Below are 27,424 nucleotides of genomic sequence, written 5' to 3'. Positions count from 1 at the left end.
ATGCGCCCAATTGCATTGTACGGACACAACGCAGGTATGAATATTTCGTCGGGTTCCGCGTGGCTGTAATCTTTTTCTAGCACAACGGAGAAGAAGAGAGAGAGACACGCGGATTAGAAGAAAAAGGAAATCGGGAGATTTGTCAGAGAGTTTCGTACGTCGTTCGCAATAATTTTGCCCAACGAAACCAAGCAAAATCTCAGTTGTGCCATTGCTTCTCTCTAAAATGCACACATTTTTTTTTTTTACGTTAGAACGAACAAAGTAACTAATTCATACCGTACACATATCCCAACAGTATCATAGGAGGAATAGTAAAAAAGTTAATAGTTAGTAGGCAGTCTTAATGCACTAGGAAACGAATTTTTAAAGGAGCTGCATCGTAAGACGACGACGAAGTCGCAAACTTGCAACACTTCTATCATTAAGGAGATTGTATAATCAGATAGTAACTTGCTACTTACCACGAAGTATGCGGTGGACAGCGGATGATCAAGTATTTTTTCTTGCAATCTCCCAAAGATGATCATTAATCTTCAAATTGTATTACCGTATTGCGTAATGCTCCTACTCATCGCAACTTTTTCGAAGCCCGAAACGATGCTCTGAAATAATAACAGAAGAGTAATTAACCGTTCTGCACACAATCCCTTCGTTTGATTATAAGCTTTATCAAACATGAATTTTTTTCTAATTACTTTTTAATAAAATTGAAGACAACATTTTGCAGCGCAAAATGGAATAGTAAACAATAAAGAAATATGTAATGTAAAATATTAAAAGTTTTGACAAATTGAGTTTCTCAACAGTGAAAACATAAACCAATTTTATCTTTCGGTTAATTGGAACTGGATTTTACTTTATAAAAATTTAATTTAAAGTTTGTTTGTGTGCCAAGATATTTAATCTTTAAAATTAAGAAGTTGCGGCATATGATAGTTTCTCATCAAAGTTTTGCTGAGGAAAAAAATTGATTCGAAATCTGTCAAGCAGTTTCTCATTGACACACAGAGAAGGAAGTGTAGCATATTTTTACGCGTATTTTTACATCATTAAAGCATAACCCATTGTACACCGCGCGAGAGAGGTCAGCAAACATCGATTTTTGCGTGCGCACGAGAAACGGCAGAAAACAATGTGTGCGGTATTAATGGACGCGGTTGCAAATGAAACGAAGCTCTATCGCGGTCCCGTACGATAGGTGTGATAAATGGCGTTGAAGAAGGCGAAGGTGCATGAGACAGAAACAGAAAACAAAACGTTTGAACACCGCTGTCGATCAGACATAAAATCGTGACAAAATCTCCAACCGCACGCATAATAGGGGGTGTATTGTCTCGGAATTACAAAAATTTCTAAATTACTACACTTGCACGCGCATGTGTGTATGTGTGTGTGTGTGTGTGTGTGTGTGTGTATAGATTAGGAAATAGATTATATAAACCATCATTTTTGTCACAATCATTAAATACGACACTAAATAATGCTGTAAAAAATAGAAACTAAAATGATTCATTGTTATGTAAAATAAATTTACAACGCGACGAAAGAAACAAATTATATATTTAGCAGGTGCGATCGCTTATATACATAAGAAATGTCGAATATATACGTTCCGATTGAAAGGTACATATTTCTCCTTGCCGATCGTGAGTTCCATTCAAGATTCTAATTTATTCGCTCGGTTTCACTAGAGGTCGGGGGAGGAAAAAAACGTGGCAGCGAGACGGCACAGTCGATGGACATCGATTTTCTTGCACGGCACGGAAGAGTTACAGGCCACGCCAACGGACGGTATTAATGGATGCGGTTGCAAATGAAACGAAGTTATATTGTGGCGTCGTGCGGTGCGTGTGACAAACGAGGAGAGGCTGGAAAAGCCGAGGGGCGGGGAAAGAAGTCGCTGCAACACCCGGGGTGGTGGTCCTTCGCAAGACCGAGCGATTGCGGTGCAAAGAACAACCGTAACTGTCGGTTTGCGAGTCCGGCCGGGCGACACAGAAGCTACGCCAACGCCGGTTCCACGAGAGTGGCACGTAATCGTTTACACGGAATTCGTCCGATACGGTGCGACGTGTAACGAAGAAGAGAGAAAGAGAAAAAGAAACGGAGACACAATGACGGAACTGTTCGGGTTGGCCGGCACGGAGGACGCATGGAATTCGTTTGCGTTTTAATGAACATGCGAATAATCGCGATTCTTTCACCTAGGCTATTCGCCGTTCCTTCAACGCCGACGATGACATTCGCGCGGAATTGTAGAACAGTTGCGAGAGGACAGAAACTCGTTTTCGCCCTTGTTCTCGTTCACCACAGCTCTCGATGTTTGAATTTACGAAGGTAATTCGCCCGCTATCCAATTCATCGTGCTCTTTTTTTTTTTTTTTTTTTGTAAATTACTTTTTCGAGAAGAGCGCGGCTTTTGTATGGTGAAATGAGCAAATCACACCATGTAATTGTAAAAGGAATACGTGTATCGGCCAAGTTCTCTTAAAGATACGTGTGAAGTAGGTGGAACGGCATTTCAAATAAACCTCAACTCTACGTAATTGGTTTCGTGCATCGTACTTTTTATATAGCTTACGAACAAACAGAAACATCACGGTTGTTGGACGAAACTGTTTCTTTTGATATTGTTAAAGAGTAATAATAACGCACAACTCTACTTGCAGCAGACATTTACCGGCAAACTGTAATAATGAAGGAAATAATGGCGGTTATATAATTTCGCTGCGCGGCGGCGATTTCTCGGGCTGCATTTGACCCGAAAGCACAAGCTTGTAACTTGTCGGATTTTGCGTTACGAGGTGGAAAATAGATTTTAAAATGGGTCTTGAAATGCGTGTTCTCAATGAATATTTGCAAAGTAATTTCATTTCCGCTCATTCTTCCGTGGTAAACCACCTTGGCGTGAACATAAGTACCTCAAAATTTCCTTCGATTTTATTTGTACCTATCTCTCTATTTGTTCTAAAATAAACTGGAGAAACTCATTGTAATAAATTAACGTCGGTTAATTGACCGACTTGAGGGAAAACTCTTGAAAATTAAGATTTCTAATTAAACGTAACAAATAGGTAAAAAATGGATAAGAATAACAATCGAAATACAAATGTTAGAATAGCAGATTGTATGTAGGGTAATTGAGAAAAAACTAAAAAACAATTTACAAATCGATTATAAAGTAAGATTACGACACGATGTCATTTACCGTCTACCCATGTCACGGTGCTCTTTGCGAAAATATTAGCGATATACAGGGGACAGGAAATGAGAAAACTCTTACTCAGGATTGACTGAGGAAGGTCTGGTCACCCTAGTTTAATCGTGCGCATACCATATGTCCAGACACATCCGGTACGGTTATGGCGGACGTGTCCACACCATTCTAAATTGCCTGCTAGGATCGTAACTGGTGTTACCGGATGGTCTTGCCATAGCTTAGATTTTTTTCGTGCCGGTACGACCGTCACGCACATCGTAGGACGGCCAAATATTATTTCATACTAGAGATATATATTTTTTAAGAATGATTTGTACTGCTACGTGGAATGAGTATTATACGAAAAGAAATTACTCAAGAAATATCTGGACGCGTGTCCAGAAAGTTGATTAAGTGATATATCAATATATTATATTAAATACTCTGCAATGAAATTACGAACATAATCAAACGCAGATACGTGACAAAAATTCATGAATATATTTAAATCAATTTTTTAATATACTAGATACCACAATCACACGATTTGCACGCGTTATTTAGCTCCTTTTTACTTTTTTGGCCTTTTGATTTCCTATTTTGTCATTACCTGATATTTTTCTTTCTTATTTCTTTCTTCTTAACTCTCTCTTTCTTCAAAAGATTTTAAACTGTTTTGAAAAATGTATAGCGACACTTGGTCAGACAATCGCGTCGACTTACTAACGCAGCGGCTAATCGGTTCACTAGCGGGATACGGGGTAAACCTAGGTAATGCAAACTTCGCCTAGTTCAAACCGATCGTTCCACCTGTATTACCGTCAACACGTCGAGTATGCGGATAAACACAAACAAGCCGATATTCGGCGCAGAGCGGTCCGCAGATAACGCACTTCCTCTCGCGGCTTGACATCGTGTCGCGTTTCATGCTCGACACCGCAGTCGTCCAACCGTGACGCGATCTCGACGAACATCTGGAAGCCTCGCGGGCCCCACCGAAAGATTTATCCCCGCGTAATGACAGGGCATCGGGCATCTCCGGTGCATAACTGTCATGTCGTATAGCGGACGTTTCGACGCAGCGACGATGTGACGCGATCAAGATTTCGACCTACCCTCCATCTATCCCTATCTCTGTCTCTCTCTCTCTCTCTCTCTTTCTCTCTCTCCCTTTCTCCGTCTCTCTCTGTCTTCTGTTTCGTAGCGCACATATGACGACAACCCTCGGTCCCCCATCCCGATGCGCGCGTAACATTGACAGAATATCGTTATCGGCCAATGGCGATCTGCGACGGTGCCGTCGGGACCGCGTAACACGCGCCCGATATTACGGGCATAAAAGGCACCCGCCGAGGCGAGAAGGAATTCCCGAGAGTGCCAGAGATAATATCGCAAGCGATGTCCGAAGTATCGTTATGAGCGTCGACGTATTTTTAACCCGTCATCGTTCCTGCAAAATCTTTAGTGTCGTTTTAGCATGAACTTTTGCTCTTTCACATTTAATGTGTGACACTCGAACTAAATTTATGATAGAAACGTGCAAAATTAATGAGGATTTTTCTACTCGGACACAATTATCCCAGTGCTATCTTTAATCGCATTAAAACGTTTCTAAAAAAATAACGTTCTCTCTCGTGAATAATAATAATAATAATAATAAGTGATAAGAATAAATGATATTCATGTACACTTTTTGGTCTAGAAATGGCAGAAAGAAAAATTAGCTTTCTCATTATCTTGTTCGTTTCATGATTTCACGTCGGTCTACTCTTTTTTTATTCGCGATAAAATCTGCGGTTTTCCGACAAAAACGGGATATCTATATTTCGTTCGATTATATTTCGAATGAGCGTCAGATTCCCATCTCTTATTTCGCTAGGCGACTATATACAGAAATTCGATTTTGCATAATCTGGGCCGCCAAACCGATCATTGAATGTGGTAAGATATCACTTGTCCGTCCGGATATAGGTATACATCGGATCAGGTTGCCGGCCGCGCGACGCACGATCGCGGCTAACGCAAATAGCGCAATCGCCGACACATACTCGTGAATTGCCGCGCATGAGTTCTCTTAATGATACATTTATACTCGACTGATATCGGACGTGTTCTCCTAATGACACATTTATACTTGGCTGATATCGGACGAGCGGCACGTAGATAACCGGATCATCGGGAAAGCGGCCGGCGGCGTCGGGGATGAGCGAATAAAAGCAAGCAGGAGCCTCGGGAGCGGTTTTGCAGATATTCCGTCGGCCGCTATCGCTTTTTATGGCCGCCGATTGTACGGTGACCATCGCATGAACGCAGATAGGCGAGCGGAGCGGGCATGCGGAAACAGGACAGAATATGTGGGCGGCGGTACGCACACACGTGGCCGACCGGTGTATTAATGCAAAACACACGCGCGCGCGCGCGCATATACTAGAAATAATACTACAAGCTTGGGGTTATCCGCCGGCTAGATGCTAGAAGTCAGAGGCGCGACGAGGTGAGTTTGGAGTCCACGACGGTAACGGTATTCACGCGGTAGTGGTTTTCACGAACGCCAATAGCAGAACGGTAATATTGGTATCGTAGCGTCACCGCTATCACTAGTGCCGTGGTGCCGTGAAGAACACACTGTGTGAACACCTAACGATGTTAACGACGAGAGAAAGAGAAAGAGAGAGAGAGAGAGAGAGAGAGAGAGAGAGAGAGAGAGAGAGAGAGAGAGAGAACATACGGTAGTTAGTCGCCTACCGACGTGTTCTCTCGTCGCAGGCGTAATCGTTCACGCGATATCCCGGTTACGCCGGCAGATTTAAATAATATTCACTTTAACAGATTTCAGAACGAGTTTCATTATTTTTCTCGTTTCCACGGTAATTCGTGTCCCGCTCGGGAAATATATTTCGCTCGCGAATCCACCCCGACGGATCCCCTTTCTCTCAGTGACTCTCGCTCCTTCTAACGCGGGCACTCCTTTTTCCTCACACCTGCCAGGCCGCTGACACTCTTCTACGCCGCTCCCCTTTTCCACCCTGTTCAGTCACTCACTCACTCTCACTCTCTCTCTCTTTCTCTCTTCTTCGACCTCCTTCCGACCGTTTCTCCCTCATGCTCGCGGCGCTCCGTACACGGCACAAGCGACTTTTATCGTTTTGCGCCGTTTATGTTTATACGCCGGAATAAGGCTCCAATGGGCTCCTTGCTCGCCATGAAATTGAAATCCTGCCTTTCCTCTAGAAGCATTCGCGCGCTCTTTTCCTTCGCGAGCTGACCTATCGCCCAGGTTATAGGTACTCTCGCGCGAAATGAGACGTATCGGGCGGTCGATGAGCTATTCTGCCAGTTCTCTGCTAAGTTCGTCGCCTGTAGCACTGATTCAAATCGCGCGATATTACAATGCGTTTTAAGTTTCTAAACTTCGATCCACGTTTTTATCGTGACCTCCTTTCCATCGATGGGTAGCAAGGTGTAATCGGGCGCAAGAGATTCTTATATTGAAGATTTTATATGGAAATGATTTATATTAATTTGTTCTCTTAACTTCCATTTAAAATTTAAAATATTCATGACAAATTTTATATAATTTATGTATATATAAATTCTTATTATAAATTCTGTCATATTTAAAAAATATGAAACTATTTATATTGTGCAAAAGTTATCTGATCCAGCGGAAATTTAATTTCATAGTGTTTCACACTTGCTAATAATAAACATAATACAAAGTTAAACCAATAGATCGAAATCAAGTCTTTGTCTAGTTGAAGAAGATCTCGATTAACGGATAGCATGTTGTGCATTTGAAGGACCGCTTTTGATGACGATAATGTCGGAACTTCGCATTATATCGAGATCGTAGTAACATCGGTACGATGAAAGATCGCCGTTCGAATATTAATGAGGCTTCTGTCTCATGGCAGAAGTTGCGAAATCTGGCGTTAAGCGATCGGAACGTGAGTATAAGCGAGGGAGTAGCTGCGTGCCCGGGAAACCGTTGCCCGGATTTGGTGGTGATGTAGCGTTTTCGACGAGACGAAGAGAGAGGCATAGACACGGTAGCCCTGAGGCGGTGGGATGAAGAGGGTGTAGAAAGCCCTTATCTTACCTGAACTCCTCCGCTGCAGTCGGGCATTCATAAAGTCCCGAGTTAAGCCTCTCTCCCCGCCCTTTCTCTCCCACACCCCATTTGCGCACCCCCTCCTTCTCCTCTATCTTTCTCTATTTCTCTCCATCTCTATCTATCTATCTAACGGCTCGCCACTCTCATCATCTCTTGTTGTATTCTCCATCTTTCTCACACCCATCCACTAGAGGTTTCTACGTATAGTGGCTTGTACCGGCTTGACCGAGAAGATATAATCCGCTGCACACACTAGTTACAACCCATTAGTTGCCTCTCGCTAACTCAGCTACACTCTTGCCTCCTCCCTCTCCCTCTCTCTCTCTCTCTCTCTCTTTCCCTCTAACTCCCTGCTTTGCTCTTCCGCCCCTTAATAATGCATCTAGAAGATGCTTAATCGAGTCTTGTAACTCATTTGTGATTCGGTGGATGCGTTCTCGTTCTTTGCTCTTTTGCCCACTTTCCTCCAGTCTGCCTTTGGAAAGAACTTTTTATCGACAGCGCTGGCGGTGTTACAAGCGCTACTAGGTCCACCTGAGAACCTTTCCGGTTCGGTGAAATTAAATGATCACGGCCCGCCTTAAAGTTTCGATCTGTTGATTTAATCAACCCTATCAACTCGTCGTGATCCTCGCTGCAAAATTTGATTGTCGGCAAAGCTTCAGCCAGCGGATTGCTTGTCGTGGATTTTATAACCCGGGTATTTTCGCGCGGTCGCTGGTCAATGGTGTATTCACGGAAAATTGCAGGTTGAAACGCTGTTTAGGTCGACCGGTGCTGGCACGATAACGCGATAAACGGTATCCTCCGTCCGATTAAAGCTATTGACTGGCACGATAGGATACATAACAGTAGATAGGAAAATAGTAGTTATGTCCATGTATATAAATGTTGATGTCATTTAATCTTTAGTTCACAAGATACGTTTTAGACGAGAAAGGAGAGTCTTGTTTCTTTTAAAAAGATGTACAATTTTTTAGTTTGCAATTTAGTCAATACTTGTAAAATGTTTATGAGATAATAAGTATTCAGATGTCTGCACTTTTTTCTCCATTTTAACGAAATTAATGAAACCGTAATCTTGATAAGAATACATTTCCATGTAATTGTCCGTTGAATACTTTCTCTCTACGAGGAAAATTCATTATCGCAATCGTGAAAATATAAAGAAGGAACCGAGAAGACAATTTGCCATCGTTGAATTGTGTTTAACGAACGATGTGTACGGTGGCAATTACACGTGCGCAAGCTTCCACGAGTAGGCCATAACGAGAAACGTTTACATATGTATACTACCGCGTTTATTTACGTCCATCGATGTGCAACAATGCCGCGCGCGTTAATTGCAGGTGCCGCGTAGACGTATTATACTCCGGCCGTAATATCGCCATCAACCGTGAAATGACGCTGCGCACCCGTCATTAATTTACAAAACGGTCATTAGAGCGTGCGACATACGAAGTAGCTTCTTCTGGATTTGGCCGGGTAGGAAGGGATGAAGGGGGATGGTCGTTAAAAAATGTCTGATGAATATGCATAAACCGACCGACCTTTAACGATCCGCCAAATTAGAATATACAACCTCGTGAAAGTTATGTAATTTCGTGTCCCTTGTAATTAGTGACTGTGTACTTCTCTCCGGCGTCCGCCGACGGGGGTCGCTTTCCGAGGGCGCATATCTTTGCAAACATTATAGCGCGCGAAGAAACGCGGCTGTGGTGAAGCGACGACACGCTATTCACTATTCACTGTATGTGTCACTTATTTAACGTCATATTTAAAAGTCACGGCTAATGCCACGCTAATGTCCTCTCATTTTAAAGAATGTCTAACTTGCGTTTTTATTATATTAATATTATCCATATTTCTCTCGTTGCGCGTTGTATTACGTAAAATTAGCGAGAAAAACGACGCTTTGTAGCAGGTCACGGGAGCAAACATTTTTCAAAAAATGTAAACCGGGATTTCAAGTTTCCGCGTCGGTCGTTTTTAGGCTGGCCGGTTTTAGGTCATGAAAACGCGGAGCTGCGAAGCGATAAAAAATCGCGCGAATGGGACACAATGCGCGACAATGGATAGCTGGCGCTTTACTTTCGTTATTTTCCAACCATTTCCCTCTTCGGCATCAAACATCCACACCATTATATAGGCGTTCTTTTACGTAAAACCAATCTGTAACGTATGATGCATTGCTCCGCTGCGCGCACACATGCCGCGGCCCCAAAGTCCCTGATGTATGTGGAACAGGGACGGCTCATTGGTCTATTTTAGGGAAACGGTTTCTGTCCCGGGGGTGTATTTCGCTTCTGCCGCGACCCAACCCAGGGTGATATTGGATTCATCATTCAAACATCTTCAGAATCGCCCATCCGCGTTAGACTATACAACGAAATCAACATGTTTCAGAAGAATCAACCAGTCTGTACACGATCAATAACGTTCCAAATAATATGTCGCGTGATACTTGAATCTCCATAACATATAAGAAAAATTTTATGAATAAGTTGTATCATGAATTATACACGGAGAAAATTTCATAGTAAAAATTACTGTATACGATAATAGCTACGTACCATAAAAAGAAATTTCAGAGAATTTATCATGGTAAATACTACGGTAATTTGATGAAAAACATAGTAAACATTTTCATAATCTCTTCCATAGTCCGCGCTTACTATATTTACCATAGTAATTTTTACTGCAAAATTTTGTCCGCACATTTGTGTGCGGTTTATTTTAAAAATCACTGCTTACTGCAAAAATAAGGAAGAATTTTCGATCAATCCGCCGTAAATACTGGAAGAACTCGGTGAATGTAACAAGGAGTGCTACTGCGTGATTGGCTAAAAAGTGCTTCGACTAAAAGCAGCTAAGCAATCTGAAGATTGGGAAGGTTAAAACTCGACCTTACCGCCCACCGATGCTCGCCGTTACGTTATATAAAAGTGCGTTGTAAGAGCCCTCGAGGTATATACTTTTCTTGAACGCGGCACTCCTGAGGGAAAATTCTACGATTTTCTCGATAGTTGGTTACTAGCTTTCTATCTCGTCCAGGGAGAGAACGTTTACCGTTTCTTTTAATTTCCCGACGCGGTGAAGTTGAAAAAAGTAAGACACATTCAACGCATCGTCCAACCTCATTATATCTGCAAACGAGATCGAGCATATCCAGTCATGAGTTACATTATTATTAGTTTTTTCTATGTTATTTGCAAAATGACCGTTTTGCGAAAAAGATTCTCTTCGTTCATAAGTCTTTTTCATATTATATTCCGCTCATGATCGGGTAATATAGTCGGAGCTTTAACGAATCAACGTTGACAATTTTATTCGTAGATTACAGCCTCAAAAATGTGAAACTGTTTCACGAAAAATACATCTGGCGTGAAACAGATAATAGCAATGTATGAACGGGCTATAAAAAGAATATTCAGTTACTGACGGGTTGCCTTTCACGTGCACCAACGCAAAAATTACGCGATGAAAACGCAAGAGTGATACCTGATTGTTTCAATTTCGTTGGAATCACGTTTGTTGATTCCAACATCTTGTGTATAAAATATCAGTGCCAATTATTTTTTTGCGATCAACACTCTAATTAGAATTCGTGCCACTGCGGGATGCTAATTATCTCGCGCACAAATTACAACGTAATCTCTCTTTCAGAGATACTGAAATAAACGAAGTAACTTTGAGCTGCGTGCACAGTTTTCGTATCTGTATTCAGTCTCATAAAGTCTTTCAAAGGCCGCTGATTGCTAATGTCGGAACATCCGAAGCGGCGATCCATGAAACGGCATACCCCGACATACTACTTTCTTAATGATACACCGGTCCCATTGGATGCGCGTATTTTTCTGGCGACGCACTGCCAACGATTCATTAATTGCTGACCTTGTTAGCGTAGCATTGTGAAACGATAGTCCCGTAGCGGTGCTTGAGCGGTGCCCGCGGGAGTAACCGGGAGCGCGACCGGGAGACAAAGAGGGTGCAGAGACGAGGGAGATGAGAAAGAGAGAGAGAGAGAGAGAGAGAGCCTGGCATTGTCATGCATTCAGAGCCTCGCCATATAATAATGCCCGACTCCTTTGTCGCTTATATTCGCCCCTGTTTTCCGCCACGCTCTACTCACGACCGCCGACGAACATTGCCCTGTTCGCCTGTATTTCCGTGATGGTACCTCGTTTACCTTCTTACCGTTCGCTCGATATCGGAAAGTACAGGTTGAACCGAGCTTTACCTGTTTTAATCGGCTAATTTGAGACAGTTTTAATTATAGATTAAAACTTCAGATTTTAGCTATCTTTTGCTAATTAAGAGCCTTACAGATATCCTACATGTCAGTAGCATTCTATATATAGACATATTTTTCTCCCTTCTGTTCGTGGTGCAAGCAAGAATAACATTATTCCAGTACCCAGATATTGGATTGATCACATAAATTTTTGCAGCTCCTCCCTAATGATAACAGGATTACGAAGAAGTAGCTTTTTAATCCTATTTTCTTATCAGTTTCGGGGATCATCCACACGAAGTTAATCAATACTACGCGTTCCCGCGACGTCATAAAAACATCCCTTCCGCTATCCAAACAATCGATGGGCCGTTAATCCAATCTATCGCTCTTTACCGTTCACGTCATATCAAGTCTCTTTTCGTGAATACAATCGTTCCTTCTTTGCGACAAAAAAAAAAAGAATGTGCCACTCTGATCGACGGCGGAAGTGATAGTCGTAAAAATCTGCCCATTACCAACTTGCCGCATCACAGTAGCGTGAAATACCTTTTTGCAATTTGTATCACCGCGCGTCGAAAAAGAGATGAACGCGAAGGTGGTGCAGGAAATAGGAAAGGGGGCGGCAGGTGAAGATGGCTATGAAGGTGAAGAAGGCGGTGGTGGGTCGTGTTCGGATGTTGGAGCGACTGCCGTGCTCTGACGAGGGACAACTGGGCCAATCGATACCGCAGCCGGTGGTGGCTGCCACGATAGAGCGAGCGGGATAGCGAGAGGGAACGGAGGGTGCAAGGTAGCGGCAAGGGGGACGCGCGGGTACGACGGCAGGGAAGACGGTAGGTCGATGGGGTTTGCGGGAGCGGCGGGAATACGATGGTGCGAGAGCGAGAGCAGAACGAGAGCGAGGGAACAGAGCAGAGGTGGCGGCGGATGGGATGTCGCGGGGGTGGTAGAGTCGGTGTGCCACCCCCGCACCAACCACCGACGCCCCTCCCGTCGCGGATGGCGCCACGATCGCCGACATCCTCTCTTCGTGTAGCGTGGCTGCTGTCGGCCTCTCCGAATGTGCGAACGACACTGCGCAGAATCGGCTTGCGGAGGAGCGTTGTGCCACAATGTTATCGGGCTTGTCGTTTTACTCCGTGTTCTTATTGTTGTTGATCTCGTTGGATCGGTAAAAAAAAAAGGGAAAGAAAAACGAGTAGGCGGAGGAGGTGCAGTGTGTGAGACGCGTTCGGTCAAGGGTGAGACTCCCACTACCCGGGGAGAGAATCGCATCGTTACGCATCGACGTTTCCGTCGTGACGACCGTTGGCGCTACCTTCTGGACCAATTGTTCCTCTGTCATAACCTTGAATCGGGTCAACGTCTCGGCGAAACATTAGCAGGTGCCACAATCGTGCGAGAAATCACCATCCCCCTCGTGCCTCTCGCAGGATCCGCGTCGTATAAGACGAAAGACTTGACGAATCGTGTGCTGTGAATTATTCAGAGATTCTTTCTGCATAAATCTATCGCTGATCGTTTGGAGATAGAAGATAGAAATTGCGACCTGACAAGTTTTATGCGTTAATCTTCGTAGCCACGCGCGCAGCAGTCATGGCGCGAAATGTGAGAGGTGAACGCCCGCGCTCGAATTCGCGCATACAGTGGTGAGCTTTTTCTTGTCGAGTGCACACTCAGACGATCGCGTTACGTTCATCGTATCCCCTCTCTCTCTCTCTCTCTCTTTCTCTTATGGACATCGACCTTGTTTTGCGTTCACGTGGATTCCGCCATTTTCGAAGGGGTATCATCACGCACGAAGGATCAAGCCTTATACGCGTGTGCACGCGTGCACATACATCTACGCGAATCTGCGCACGGCCGAACTTGTAGGAACAATACCGTGCCGGAAGTGGCGAATGGGTTGCCTGCGCGACTGTTTGAGATGGAAGTGAGTAATAGCAGAGTAAAGTGACCGCTGTATTGGTCATGATGATCATCGTACGGCTATAAACTGTCGCCCGTGTGATTCAATTGCTACCGCAAGCCGACCCAGCAGCAACGATGCATCACTACTACACGCAAGAAGATATAGATCGTGTCGGTACGTACGGAATAAAGAGGAACTTGCTTGCGTAGAACGATGCAACGACCGTGTCAAATTAACTTTGCATAACAAAAGTAAATTTCACTAGTTAACAACCGTATACTTCAATTTACAATGCATAATTTACAAGCTTTCACACGTGTTCATTATAATTATGATTTTTCTAATCTATCGATTATTACACGTGCAATTTTCTAAAATGTTAAAGATTGTCTCTAAATTGAATAATTTTGATAGACAATTCTAATACAGGTTTGATTAAGAAACATGACTTGGATCAAAAAGATAATAATTTCCCAAAACTGCACACACAACTGCAAAGCTCACTTGACATGCTTGAATATCGTAATCTGCATTGCAGATCCGATCAATATGTAACATTGCGGAATTACCAGTCAAAACAAAATTTCATTTTGCTCTAAGGCATATATGTTATTGCATTATTATGGTTTATACGTATATCTGTTCAATTACTTTTAATTATATTTTTATTAGCTGATTCATTACAATTAATTATTTAAAATAAGAGATATTTCCATAATATAAATAAACTGACAGCTAATTTACGTACGTGACAAGGTTTTTAACGTAGCATAATATATTTGACGAGAAATATATTCATTCTTTTTGTTACGGGAAGGCATGCAGACGCTATTCTTAACGTTAACGTGCCTATTTGGCAAATGTATGCAAGTTAGATCCCAGGCGTACCGGGTGCCCCTTGTATTCAGAATTATATTAGGTCCTTCGGGCTTTCCGCGCTGGTCTTACTTGGAATTTAAATTGGACCAGATACGTTACGGACGAAATGAGAGAATGAAATAAAACCTTTAGTGCTACTCTCAACTCAAAAACTCGGAGGCCACATTTCGACCTAGGCGATTTGGTCTTACAGATTGCAGTTAAATACTAATTGCTCATTTCTTTATAGACTCTTTTTATTATAATATACATTCCATCTGATTAATATAATGATTTTGATATTTCTGCACGATTTTAGATATAAATAAAAAGAGTCAAGCGCACATTTTCGACAATATGTCATTGATGTCTTCCGACATTTCTGGAAGCCGACAAAGTTTCTTAAGTAACTGGCGCAAATTTGTGATATAGTCAGGTGATTAAAGCAAACTTACTGCCATTCGCTCGCGAGTTGGATCGTTAAATAAGTTATTCGCATCCTTTCTCGTGCGCTTTACATTAGTTCCGTTAGCCAGAATGGACCGCAATCGTGCGGACGTAGATGACAAAACTATGGCGATATCATTGGACTCGCGAACTCGAGAAACAATGCGGGGGCGAAAGTGTAGGGCACATTGTGCATTGTCCGTACGGCCGACCGACGCACGTATTCCCGGAGCCCGTGGCGCATTGTGCTTTAAGACCGTAGCTCGTAAGCAAATTAGAATGGTGCACGTGGCTCGCATAAGTCGACCTACTGTCTGCCTGCGTGTGGGATATGTCGGGGTGGATTTGTACGTCGATGACCCCTTTTCCCCGCATACATCGCGCGTACTTTCCGCGCCCGATGCCGACGGGGGTTTCCTCCTCCTCCTCGGCGCCCAAAGGGGCATGGGCGCATCGGCAATTACGCCACTTTATTGCTAGGGTTACGTGTCGCGCGTGGAATTAATGCAATCTCGTGGAGGGAGACGGGATTCTGCTGCGTTTTTTATGGTGTAAACGTTTTCACGGCCGCGAGGCGACTCGAGATGAAATCGAGGTATAGACCACCCGCGTCGACGATCCGCATCTGCAATATGTCGCGTCTAATTGAATTTAGGAAAATCGATCGGACGCGCTTATTGCTTATTGCAGTAGGGTGTATCTATAGGAACGGAAAAATATAAAAGAGAGCGGTCTTTCTTATACACACACATAAATTTTATACATACACTTAAATTTTTCAACCAAGAATTTCAAGCGTAGGTGCGCTCTCATGTTTCTTTATTAACTTTTTTCCTTAAAAAATAAAATAATAGATAAAAGCATGTATTTAAGAAATTATTATAAAATATTAATATTTATTGCAAATTATAATATAAATATAATTAAGTAATTATAACATTCGAATATTATATGACCGATTATTTATCTAAATAAATTTAAAAGACCAAAGATAAAACAAATGAATGAAACAGCAAAAAAGGTAAATATTCTACAAAAGAGTTAAATCTCTTACCTAAAATGGAATTATATTTGACAAAAGTCACTTATATAATAAATGAGTTACTAATACTGTATTAATTGTTTGTTAATTTTTACAATTAATATTTTTCTACAAGAATATTACTAAATTAAAAAAATTTTAGAATTGCAAAAAAAACATACGAAATGAGTTATATAAAAGACAAAAACTAGAGACAAAAACAACAAAAAATAGAACAGTTTGAGTGTCGATGAGAACATTAATGGCTAGCGATGCAGCCATCAGCGGACAGGAAGCTTCACATTGATCGTTCTACATTCACTTCGGCAAACAACCATGGCAGTCTGTCGGTGAGCGTCGAATAATTCGCTGCCCCTACTGCCTGTCTAAGCGACACAACACGGTCGAAAAGTTTCGGACAAGGCAACTCCGACGTTTAGCCCAAAAAGCGGTGCTTACAGGCAAACTCAACGAATGACGTACATGTTCGAAATTCTCTCTTCATAACGCGATATATCACGATCTTCCTGACGAACAATGCGTAAACATACGATAAATAACTATTCATTGATTTCTTCGACTTGTTTCGGAGCGAAAAACCGTATTACAATTTAAGGATGTTTCTTGGTTCTAAAATGCCAGCCAAAAATTACAAAGATATAAAAACTACACTACTACTACTTCCTTTCCTTTTTATAATCAACAACAAAAAAATCAAGTCTTGAATATCCAAATTTTGGTTCTATAATTAACTGCAAAGAGAAAAACAATAAAACATTTAGCTTTTATTGGCTTATGCAGCGAAAATAATTTCATTTTGTTGCAATTTTAGTAAACAACTATTAAACGAGTAAATGGATCAGCAATTTTTGCACGGACCTCTATCAGTTTAATTAGTAGTATATATGTAAAACATTATAAAACGCGAATTTACATAAGACTCAAGAGCAAATAAAAAATTAATTAAATTTTAAACTAATAAAAAAACGGTCATTGAAAACGTAAGAAAATGTAATACATTAAGATGTGACATACATCTTTAAAACTCGCGGATCATAAACACGATAAAATTTTTCTTTTTTTTTCTAGTCAAATTCAAATGAGAACGCAATCACGGAGTGAACGAAATGTTGGAGTACCAACCCTTTATTAACACTAAGCAATTAACGTTTTTAGAGAAAGCCAATGAGCGCTTATGTGGGTCGCCGAGATGAGAAGGCAATTGCACACCCCTTCTCGCAGTCGTTATTTCATTGGGTGAGGTCGTAAATAAAAACGCGCCAACCCGTTTCTCCCCGTCTTCGCGTTTCACATAGTCGCACACACTGCAACTATAACTGTAGCGAAACTGCTAGTGTTTGGTAATGGGAAGAACGAGGTCGGGGATGCTAAAGTGGAGTCTTTCAATTCGCATCCCTCTCTCAAGCTCGATCTCTTCCATTTCCATGCCGTTGCTCGTTGTGCAACGTTAGCAGAATTCATCTTGGCAAACAAAAATCATATTGCACATATTTGTCGCCTATTATATGAATTTTGCGAATCTGTACTATAAAATAAAACGTAGAATTAAAAGTAGTAATCAACAAAAATTAAATAACGATCATTATATCTGATTCTGTATATAAGTATCTGTTTTAATTTTCAACGAATAACGTTTTTATATAGCGTTACAAATTTTTTTTAAAGCTCACTTGTATAAAATTTATTGCAAGAAAAGTTTTTATCAATTTATGCTTTTAAAATTTAATTTATTTATATATATTATATTCGTCAGTTCAGGGCACAAAAATCTTAGCACTTTTTGATAGTGCTATGAGGTTGTAGTGTATCAACACTGGCAGATACTACGGTGAATTATATAAAAAAAGGGATACCAAGAGCTGTCTAAAATAAAAAAAATTGGTACTATTTGAGATATCTACGAACATTTGTATTTCATTATAATCTACATGTTTTGAAAAGGAAATATGATAGAGGTCGTGAAAAATATTTGTGATAAATTTGGGAAATTTCTAAAGTTTTTTACAGCATTCACTATTTTTATTTCTTTTTGAAACTCGTACATTATATAATTGCACGCTAACGTCCTTTTTTAAATTTATTTTTGCTAATACAAAATATTACTGTAATTAACTCAAATGGCGCATTTTTTATAGTTAGTTCTTAACGTAACCCTTTCCAATAATATATATTTATCATACATCTGCCAATGTTGGCATACTGTAATCAGAGTAACACAAACTTTCCAAAAAAGGATTAAGATTTTTGTACTCATTGTAGCCCACTGGTCTCTTGAATATTAAATAATTAAATCTTTTATTTATATTTTTGGAGAAAAACAAAGATTTTAATAAAATACATTTCCGCTATTAGTACGTTTACCGACCACCCTGTATATACACACATTTGCGTTACGATCAATACGTGCGTGCGGTTTACGAAGATGATAGGAATTATCCTCTGCATTATATATACTTAGACAACATGTTACTGTAATATAACTACGTTAGGCAGTAACTACATCGCTTGTTTTTTGGGGATGTAGTACAAACTAACTTAATCCACGACGAACCCTGTTATATAAAGTAGTTATATTCAGTACCTTATCAGACATTGCATTTATTGAACATTAAATTGATATATTTAATCAAACAAAATTATTTGCGTATGTTTAATATGTTTCATGTTAAGTATGTTTCAGCGTTATATAATTTTATCATAATTTGCACATTAGACACTTTCGTATCAAATATAAAAAATAACACATAAAATTTCCACAATTAATGATTATATTGCATTGAAAAACTTGTGAGTTTTAACTTGCATTTTCTAAAATACATTTGTACTACAATTTATTTTTTTCAATACAGTTATGTAATGTTTTCATAACAACTATTATCCTCTATATTTTAAAGCAGAACTCTGCTGTGCAGTAATTGAATTACATAACGCGTGCATTCTTATATATAAACTAATCATAACAAATAATGGTGATAACAAAGAGTTACATACACATGCTTCCTTTTTGAAATATTTTGACATTGAAATGAATATGACATTTAAATGTCGTTTTTTATTGCTTTATTAATGAAATATCCTAACCCTCTCCCTCACCAATCACGATCTTCTGCACGACTTCCTGTAGGCCAATAGCGACCCGAAAGGAAAGCGAAAGCTTTAATGCAGAAAACTGTTTAACTCAATTTCCTGTAAAATGGTTGGCGCTAATAAGATTCATGCGGAACAAAAGCGCTAACGTAAAACAGGTTACGTGACGCAAATGCACAATTCTCCGGCAGCCGCTCTGCGAAAAGCGTGCAACAATTTATCCCCCTGGTCACTCGAATTTGGTCAGATACGAGAAATTCGGCTGGTCGTAATGCACACCGACACTACCGTGAAACTAAATTTAACGCGCTACGTATCAATTCTTTCACTGCAATTTCGTTGTAATTTTGCCTACTCCGGCCGATGCGTTATCCGTCCCCCGGTTAAAGCATTACGGGATAATTACGCCATTAGAGCGATGATATTGCCCGTTCAAAGTGAAATTAAGTATGCTAATTTGCTGCATTACGTAAATTAATATCTTGGAAAGAAAAAATAAAATATTATAAAAATTTTTATCTAAGATTGATATCAGTACTATAGAGATTTTAAATCATCTGTGATTACTTGTCACTAGCTCACCATTTTCAAAATTCGCATCATTTAAATCAAATGAGACAAGATGCGGTAGATAGAGAAGTACAATACAGAAGTAATCTGGACAGCGGCCAGAAGCTAATTCCCCGCAATTTCAGTTGATGAAGAAAACGAGACCATTTCATTGCGAAGCTAGTTAAACTTTAGCTACTTCTATTTCCACGTGGTGCATAATTGCGAACACCAGATACCGATGTATGCAAATGCAATTGTTCTTGTATATATCGGCATTTACGAAAAGTCACATAAACTAAAGGAATTTATCTGTTGAGCAAATAGATTTCTTAGACGAATTCTGCCAAAATAATATCAATAAAATTTCGCACAAAGATATATCGGAAAATGACTTAAAGTTATTTTTTTCACTTGTTAGAAGATTCATATTTAAAACCATTATTTATATATATAATTCATATTTAAAACATTAATATTCGAGAATATCTTAAATGACTGACCAGCTTTATTGATTTATGTCGGTACGTGGACGTATTTGAAGCGCAGGCAATCACAAATGTTTACCTCTCACGAACACAGAATGCAGGATCAGAGTCAACCAATTATTTCGAGGCACGAACGTCTAGACCAACGCATATCGATCCGTCTCGAGTCTACTGAGATCCGTCAACGTATCCTGCCCTAATAAACATTCATTACTCGCCAAGCCGAGATCAACCCTCTAGATATTGGCAACATCGATAGTTTGTATAAGATAATAAGGATCACAAGGAGGATAAGTGAGAACTTGTATCGACTATGACATCTACATTTATTCCTTTATTGTTACTTCTACTACACAATTCCGTAATTATATATGTATATACGAACATGCAAAATAATTACACGAGACGTGGACAACACAGCGAAAGTTGTGCAGACGATGGCGCAGTTAGATTTCCCGCAGCGCTTGCTTTTCTAATTCTTTTGAGTGATAAATGTCGAATTGCTAAATCGCAGCACGTATACACGTCCACGTGGTCGCGTCGTGCGAAGAAATCGGACTGCGGACCGCGTAACCCTTAGCTAACATTTGAGAAAAAGTTTGGCGGCGCGTGCTGAAGATGTGTAAAGGAGGCACAGCACCATCGTCGGGACCACACACCACCCCAAACTCTTTTATTTGACTTTGAAGTAGCCGGTTCGATGCGGTTTAAGAAATAAGCATTAAAAAACACTATTAGAGAAACTATGTAGAACAGATTATAAGATTTGCTTATGCATTTCTATTCTTATGAGTAACTCGATGCTAACTTACAATTAAAAATATTAGACATTGTAATGTTGACGAGAAAGAGACATTACCATTTGTATTCAGAACATTGAGACTTATGCATTCATTATGCTCAGTTTTTTAAGAATTGAAAAGATAATGTATAAAATACAATTTTGTCTATAATTTTTTTAAATTTAAGGCTTTATTTATCCCTCTGAAAATTCTAATGTAATATCGTGCGTGTCACATATGAATGAGGTATTCAAATTGTTTTCTGCAGTCATTTATATGCGATGGAACGATGGCTGCGTGAAAATTGAGTATACGGTTTTTAAACAGTTACATATCCGAAACTTTGTCATAGATAATTCCGAGCGATAAAGCGTGTACACCTCAAAGCACGGCAAGCATTTGTTGGTGCGGTCACGCGTGCGTATAAGTACGACAAAGGCGTGAATTCGGGCCATGAGAAATAAAGCGTTAGCTATATAACAGTGACACGTTAACTTCGCCTGTTCCCCGCAATTAGCCGAAGAATCCTTATCGAGACACTCGACGAGGGTGATAATTGACCGGCAGATAGGGACGTGGGAAACGTATCATCCTAATTTTAGATCGCCGCGCACGCACTTAGTGGACTGTGGGTAGAAAAAAAAAAAGAATACGGGCGCGACGAGAGGGTGCGCGTCGCAGCATATTGGTGTGTTAATAAAAATCCGGGGGGGTTCGCGTGACCCGACGCGATACGATCGACAGTATTTTCGGCAGCAGATACGCGCACGTGCGCTCCTCGCGACGTTTCGCACCTGCCGCGCTTCATTTCGCTATGCATGTGGAAAAAAATGATCGAGAACTCACTCGTAAAAACCACGAGTTATTCTTAGGTGGCGTGGTTTAAATGGAGTAACTCGAAGTTTTAAAAGTCGTGCACGTGCACGCCTGCCGCGAAAGTACAAACGCGAAATATGGGAACGAGAGTGAAAACGAAAATAGCGAACACATCAGTGAGAGTATAATTAAAAGATTGAACTGTCTGTTTTTTCAGTTAATTTCATGTTTTATTCACATACTTTACATAACAGTAATTAAATGAGATACGAAAATGTATATAAATTGAAATCCAATTGAAATTATAATCCGCGCCGTATTTCCATTTTCCACGAACGCCTATTTTAAAGTTGTACGCTTTTTCTCGATGACTATTTATAATTTAATATTTAATTATTTGTATGTATAACGAAGCGTAGCGCTCTATCAGGCTACACGTTAGGAGGAGTCCCCGTGTGCTTTGTATGCGCAAAGAACGAGCGTCTCTCGAGAGGGGCGCGAAAACGGAAAGTAGGTCGCTGGTTACCGCGCAGACTGGAAAGTACGAGTGACATCGCACTGGGACAAATTTGCATGAAATGCTTCCGCGAGCAGGAAGACCATTCGTTTGGCCGACACGTCTCTTGCGCCGCGCGCGCACCTTAAAACCACCAAGTTTCAAAGCGTGTGGCCGCGCGCCGTAATCCCTGCCATTCGCTCTCAAATTCCCGGATATGCGCTACGGACGTGAATCTCACCTTCTCGCAATATTATCTCACCAACGACGGAGATTTATTACGATTTCTCAGCTGTTACCGAAAGGAAACCGAATACAATTACAACGGATTGATATCTCAAAATCACTGCGGGGAAGATCACACCGATCCATTAGCTCGATTTATTTTTAATTTTAATATTATCGAAGATGTATTTTTAACTCTTTGGTTACTACGCGCCATTATAATAGCTTTTCTCAGAAATGATTATTTAGAACAAAGAGCCATTCTCTTCTATATTTCTATTGTTCTTTCTCGTGTGTATAGGTGTGCTTGTGCGTGTACGTGTGTTAAATAACAAAAAAATATTTAAAAGGTTTCTCTCTCTCTCTCTCTCTTTAAGTTACGTTTGGTCTCGTTTCTAGCCTATAACTAAAAGGGTAGTGCCTGCCTAGGTATTTCCCGATATCTGAGAATAGAGTAAGCAATCAATATAATAATTTACAGTTTATTAATATGGATATAGGCATTTACGTAAAGAATGTCTATTAGCATTGTTAATTCGTGCGAGTCATTTGGCGCACGTTTTTAAGGGATGTATTATGACAGCTTGGAGAATCCATGTAGGAAGTAGTATCATCGCGAGCACAGATTTATACGACTGAAAAGTTCTAATAACACCCCATGGTATCCAATGTAGATGAACTATAAAGCACGTTAGTGTGGGGGGGCCGAGGAGTGGAGGCGCCGTTCTCTCTATGAGCTCCATGTGGGTTTAACTTTGCGTTCTATAAGAATGACTACCGCGCGCTACCCCATAACGGTGAAACTTTCAAATATAAACTAAATCCCCCGTATATATTACCTCTTTATTGTAAAATATTGTCAATACGTAATAAACTCTGTCTCCTGACTGTCGGCTTTATCGACTGTAACGCGTCGGTCATTAAGCTGATAGCATCCGGTAACCATCGACCCGATCGTTAATTTTTACAAGCAGCTCTATTTTTAATTCATCAAAAACATGTATATGATATAAAATATTACTCTCTCTTTAAAAAGCACTAAACCGTTTTATGGATATTACGTTCAGCAATTAATACGAAACTCTCAACATGTAACTGCATAATCTAATGACTCTCATTTGTCATTCTTGTGAATACTGGGATACGTAATTAGTTGCAAATGCAATTGTGTTTTTACAAAATGTTAAAAATTATATCTACAAGAAGTAAATTAAAAATTATATGTGTAAAATATGTCAGAGTTGATAAAGTACACATATTCTATCTATGTATAATATATTTCATGTGATATTCATACACGTTACGTTACAACAGAGATTGCTGGCTTAGCATTAATTTCACAGTAAGTGTTACCGTTGTTATCTGATGTTACCGGCTACCGTAAATCCTTTGCGCTACGATCTAATTTCCAGTTTGGCACCTTGCGCGCCTCGCATTACTCTTGACCATAAAGCTCGCTACTCATAAACATTAATTTGCCTTGCCACACGCGTGTCCGTCATAATCATAATTGATGGTATGTTAATTACAATTTATGCAAAAACCTTCTCACCTGCGCGAGCTACATCCCGCCGTAATTTCCGAAAACGTCGCTTAAATGCTGATGCAACGATCTACAAATTACGACTTGGTACATTTCGCGTATCCGTATATGCAGTACGGATACCTGCAATTGAGCACATATTAAGTCAGGTACATGTCTTACGTTTACGCATCGTGCACGAATTTGATAATTTACGTATTTGATGCAAATCTACAAAATATCGCTTAAAATATAGAAGTCCGAAAAGAAAAAAATAAAAATTAAATTAAAAAATTAAATAGAACTAATAAATCTGCCTGATTTGTAGTTATCTACCTGATATTGTTCTAATAAATTTTTTACAATAATAAACAAAAATGATTAAAGTTCGTATATATCTAAATACCTGACATTACCAAAACTATGCAAAAAATAAAAAAAAGTAATATTTTATAATTTATTAAAATTTCGTATTTATTATCTATTAAAATACTGATGTTTACTTAGTATTACGTAACACTGTCCAATTAGAAGATGCAGTTACGCAATTTTCTCTGTTGGCACTACCATAAAAAAGGAAATTTCACGTTTGTTTGATGGGATAACAGAAAGCTTCATAAACGGTAAACAAAAGCAACGAATTTATGGAAAGGTATATTTCACAGGATTATAAGTAATATAAAACTGAGTACGATGAGAGCAGCAATGGATTGTTGTTTTGTCTTACCGCTATATTTAGAAACTTTAAAAGTATAGTTAGCGAACTGCGCAGTCTGTACTTGCACGGTAAACGGAATATGTTCTCGGCTAGGTACTCGAAAGAGCGTAATGCGTCTCCAATTTCAATTATCTGCCGGAAAATTTCTCCGTCCCATTCAGACTCTTTTGTTTTTCTCCTAATGGGCTAGCATCGAATTACCGGGATATTTATTTACTCGTACAATTCTGAGGATCTCAAGGGGCAAGATCAAAGCTCCGCGGGCTTTCTTCTTCAAATAGCGCTTCACAGAAGGTTATTCTCAGATGACTTTCGAAAACAAGATAAATAACCAAAAAGAGATTCATTGTTAAACGAGATTCACATAAAACATTAAATACATTAAAAATTTCTGTATTAGTGCAATAACCTTTAAATTTGCATGTACTTTTAACTGTATATAATAATAATTTATTCAGTTTTGCGTTATATCCTATTAATTATATAACAAAAAATAGCGACAAAAGAAGATCAATTTATATAGTTAAAATTGTATCAGTTTATAAAGCTTTCACCATCGTATATCAGTGTAAGATGTAAAAACAGCTCAATACAGACAAAACTTATCGTGCGAAGGGAGTTGAAGAAGAAAGAGTACTGTCGTACCAGTTACGATACATGCAACTAGAACTATAAGAAAGAAGAAATGTGATGCAAGAAATCGGAGAACAGAGGAAGAGCGAAAAAGACATTAGGAGATTTATCAACGTCTTATAAGTTAACAGAACAAAATGAGCAGAATCAATTGTTAATAATATTTGTATTTGTTGCTCATTTGTTACTAAAAAGTTGTAAAACTTGCATATTTTGAGAGCAACAAATTCAGACAATATTCCAGTATCAAATTTAAACGCGCAACAAATTTTTTATAATTTATTCTTATGTCTTTACATGTTTATTGTTTTTATTTATTGTTTAAATTAATTTTAGGAGCAATAAATTAAATATTTATCGAGCAACAAATTAGCAACAAATTTCCATATTATTATTACGTATAATTTTATTATTTTTTATATATTGTTCCGCTAACTTAATCTTCCTTTAACGGAACATTGATTTAAAAAAAAACTAACAAAGCAACAAATTTTTTTCTTTTGCAACTTTTTAGCAACAAATATAAATATTATTAACAATTGATTCTGTTCATTTTGTTCCGCTAACTTATAAGACGTAGCTGTATTTTCGTGTGATTAATGACTTACGTTGCATATAATAACAATATTTCAGTTTTCAAAATTGCGTATGATGCATTTATGTGCAGGGAAAGAGAGCAAGAGAGAGAGAGAGAGATGTTTTAAAGGTATAGTTTTATAAAAATAAAATTCTATGAAATATTCTATACACATATTATAAATAGTATAGAAAAATAGAAAAATAGCATAAATTTTCTGAATCTTTTGTGAGTCTTTTTAAGATAGATTTTCTCCTTTTTTTCTTCTTTTCTCGCTGAATGCTATTATATAGATTAATACATAAAGATAATATGAGACAAACAAATAACCAAATTTTACAAAGATTTGTTATTACTGTCTTTGGTTCATTTTTATTTTAGATAATTTATTACATAATGTTTGATATAATTATGCGTATTACGAGAAAAAGTCTTTATCGCTCTCTCACAGAGAAGACTAGTCATTAAAATAATATCGGATTAATTATAGTCAGAGGACAAACAGAATCCAAGTGAAAAGCTTCAGCCCTCGCTCCGTTGCATTCTGAACCGTTACATTCCGGCGGGAGGCATTCGAGAAATCGCTGAGAACCTCGATTATGGCCCGGCCGGAAAAGGGCTACTTCCGTGGATACAGGAAAGATTGAAGAACGATGGGGGGGGAGGGGAGAAGAGGGAAGTCGGCCGGCAAGAATCCTCTTAATTATAACCGATCCATCAGCATTTCCCGACGGGATTTAAGTAATTAAGTCCGATTTAACGAAGAATTGGCGCCGACGACAGGAATAAGAGCGGAATAGTCGAGCAGTCGCCATCAGCGACAACGATTGCAGAAGAGAACGCCGCGGGGTTCTACGAAGCAACGAGAAGGAGAAGACTAGAGAAACGCCGAGAGTGGTCCCGATATCAAAATAATTGCTCCATCAAGTCGCGTTCCCCCGACTGGGGCGACGGTAGAAGATTTATGCCTTGTTTGACCGTTGCTGAAATTATTCTAATGAGAGAAAATTGTTTCTCAAACTAGCGGGATACGCGTCGTATTCTGAGTCTATCCGTAATTACTTGAAATTTTAATACGCGCATTATAAGAGTCGCGTTCATTATTCAAAGATTTAGTTTTATTTGTTAAGATACGATTGAAGGAACTGAAAAAACTTAATTATAATTTATTACAATATTAATTGTAAGATTGACATAAAGTTTATATTTGTTGTTAGCGATTTCACTAATCAATGATCAACTCATTACTCTTTATATATATTTTTTTAAATCGATAATTATGCTTTAACGATAATATGCTTACATAACGTTTTAAATGTAACATACGAAATATTTAAAGCTTAAATACATGTAATCCGAGTGTATGCTTCACTTGGTTCTTTTACCACGAAACGTAACTATACCCTTCGAACATCGGTCATGTGGAAGAAATGCAGCTTCCGATCCTAAGGCATGCCACGTGGTGCGCACGCGACTTTGTAGTTACCGCCGCCGTCACTTCGGCGTTGCTGACGTTCGCGCAGATCGGGTTGGCATGCGAAACGGCTTGTTGATGGGCGAAAGATCGGAGTCGACCCGGTTACCATGGGTACACGAGGAATTATGCGTTACCTGGGTAACCTCGGCGCGGTAGGGCTGCCTGTTCTCCTTGCTTGGTACATAGGCACATACATATCCTGGAGTATAGAGAGACAGAGATAGAAAGAAAGCTCTCTCAGC

General features: G+C 39.6%; 1 protein-coding gene and 1 long non-coding RNA gene across 4 annotated transcripts in view; one reads left to right on the top strand and one right to left on the bottom strand.

Annotated features, from left to right (window-relative positions):
- Nucleotides 1–25,464, bottom strand: part of LOC118644281 — a 107,918-nt gene extending 82,454 nt beyond the window's left edge. For all 3 annotated transcript variants that reach the window (XR_004962096.1, XR_004962098.1, XR_004962091.1), the window contains exon 1: nt 465–25,464. This is a non-coding gene — a long non-coding RNA (uncharacterized LOC118644281). The remainder of the gene's footprint in view (nt 1–464) is intronic.
- The window catches only part of LOC105835246 (teneurin-a), a 461,026-nt gene that overhangs the window by 255,882 nt on the left and 177,720 nt on the right, over nt 1–27,424 (top strand).

Source organism: Monomorium pharaonis, chromosome 1, assembly GCF_013373865.1.
Source record: "Monomorium pharaonis isolate MP-MQ-018 chromosome 1, ASM1337386v2, whole genome shotgun sequence".
In the NCBI taxonomy this organism is placed as follows: Eukaryota; Metazoa; Arthropoda; class Insecta; order Hymenoptera; family Formicidae; genus Monomorium; species Monomorium pharaonis.
This window is presented reverse-complemented; position numbering and strand designations above follow the sequence as displayed.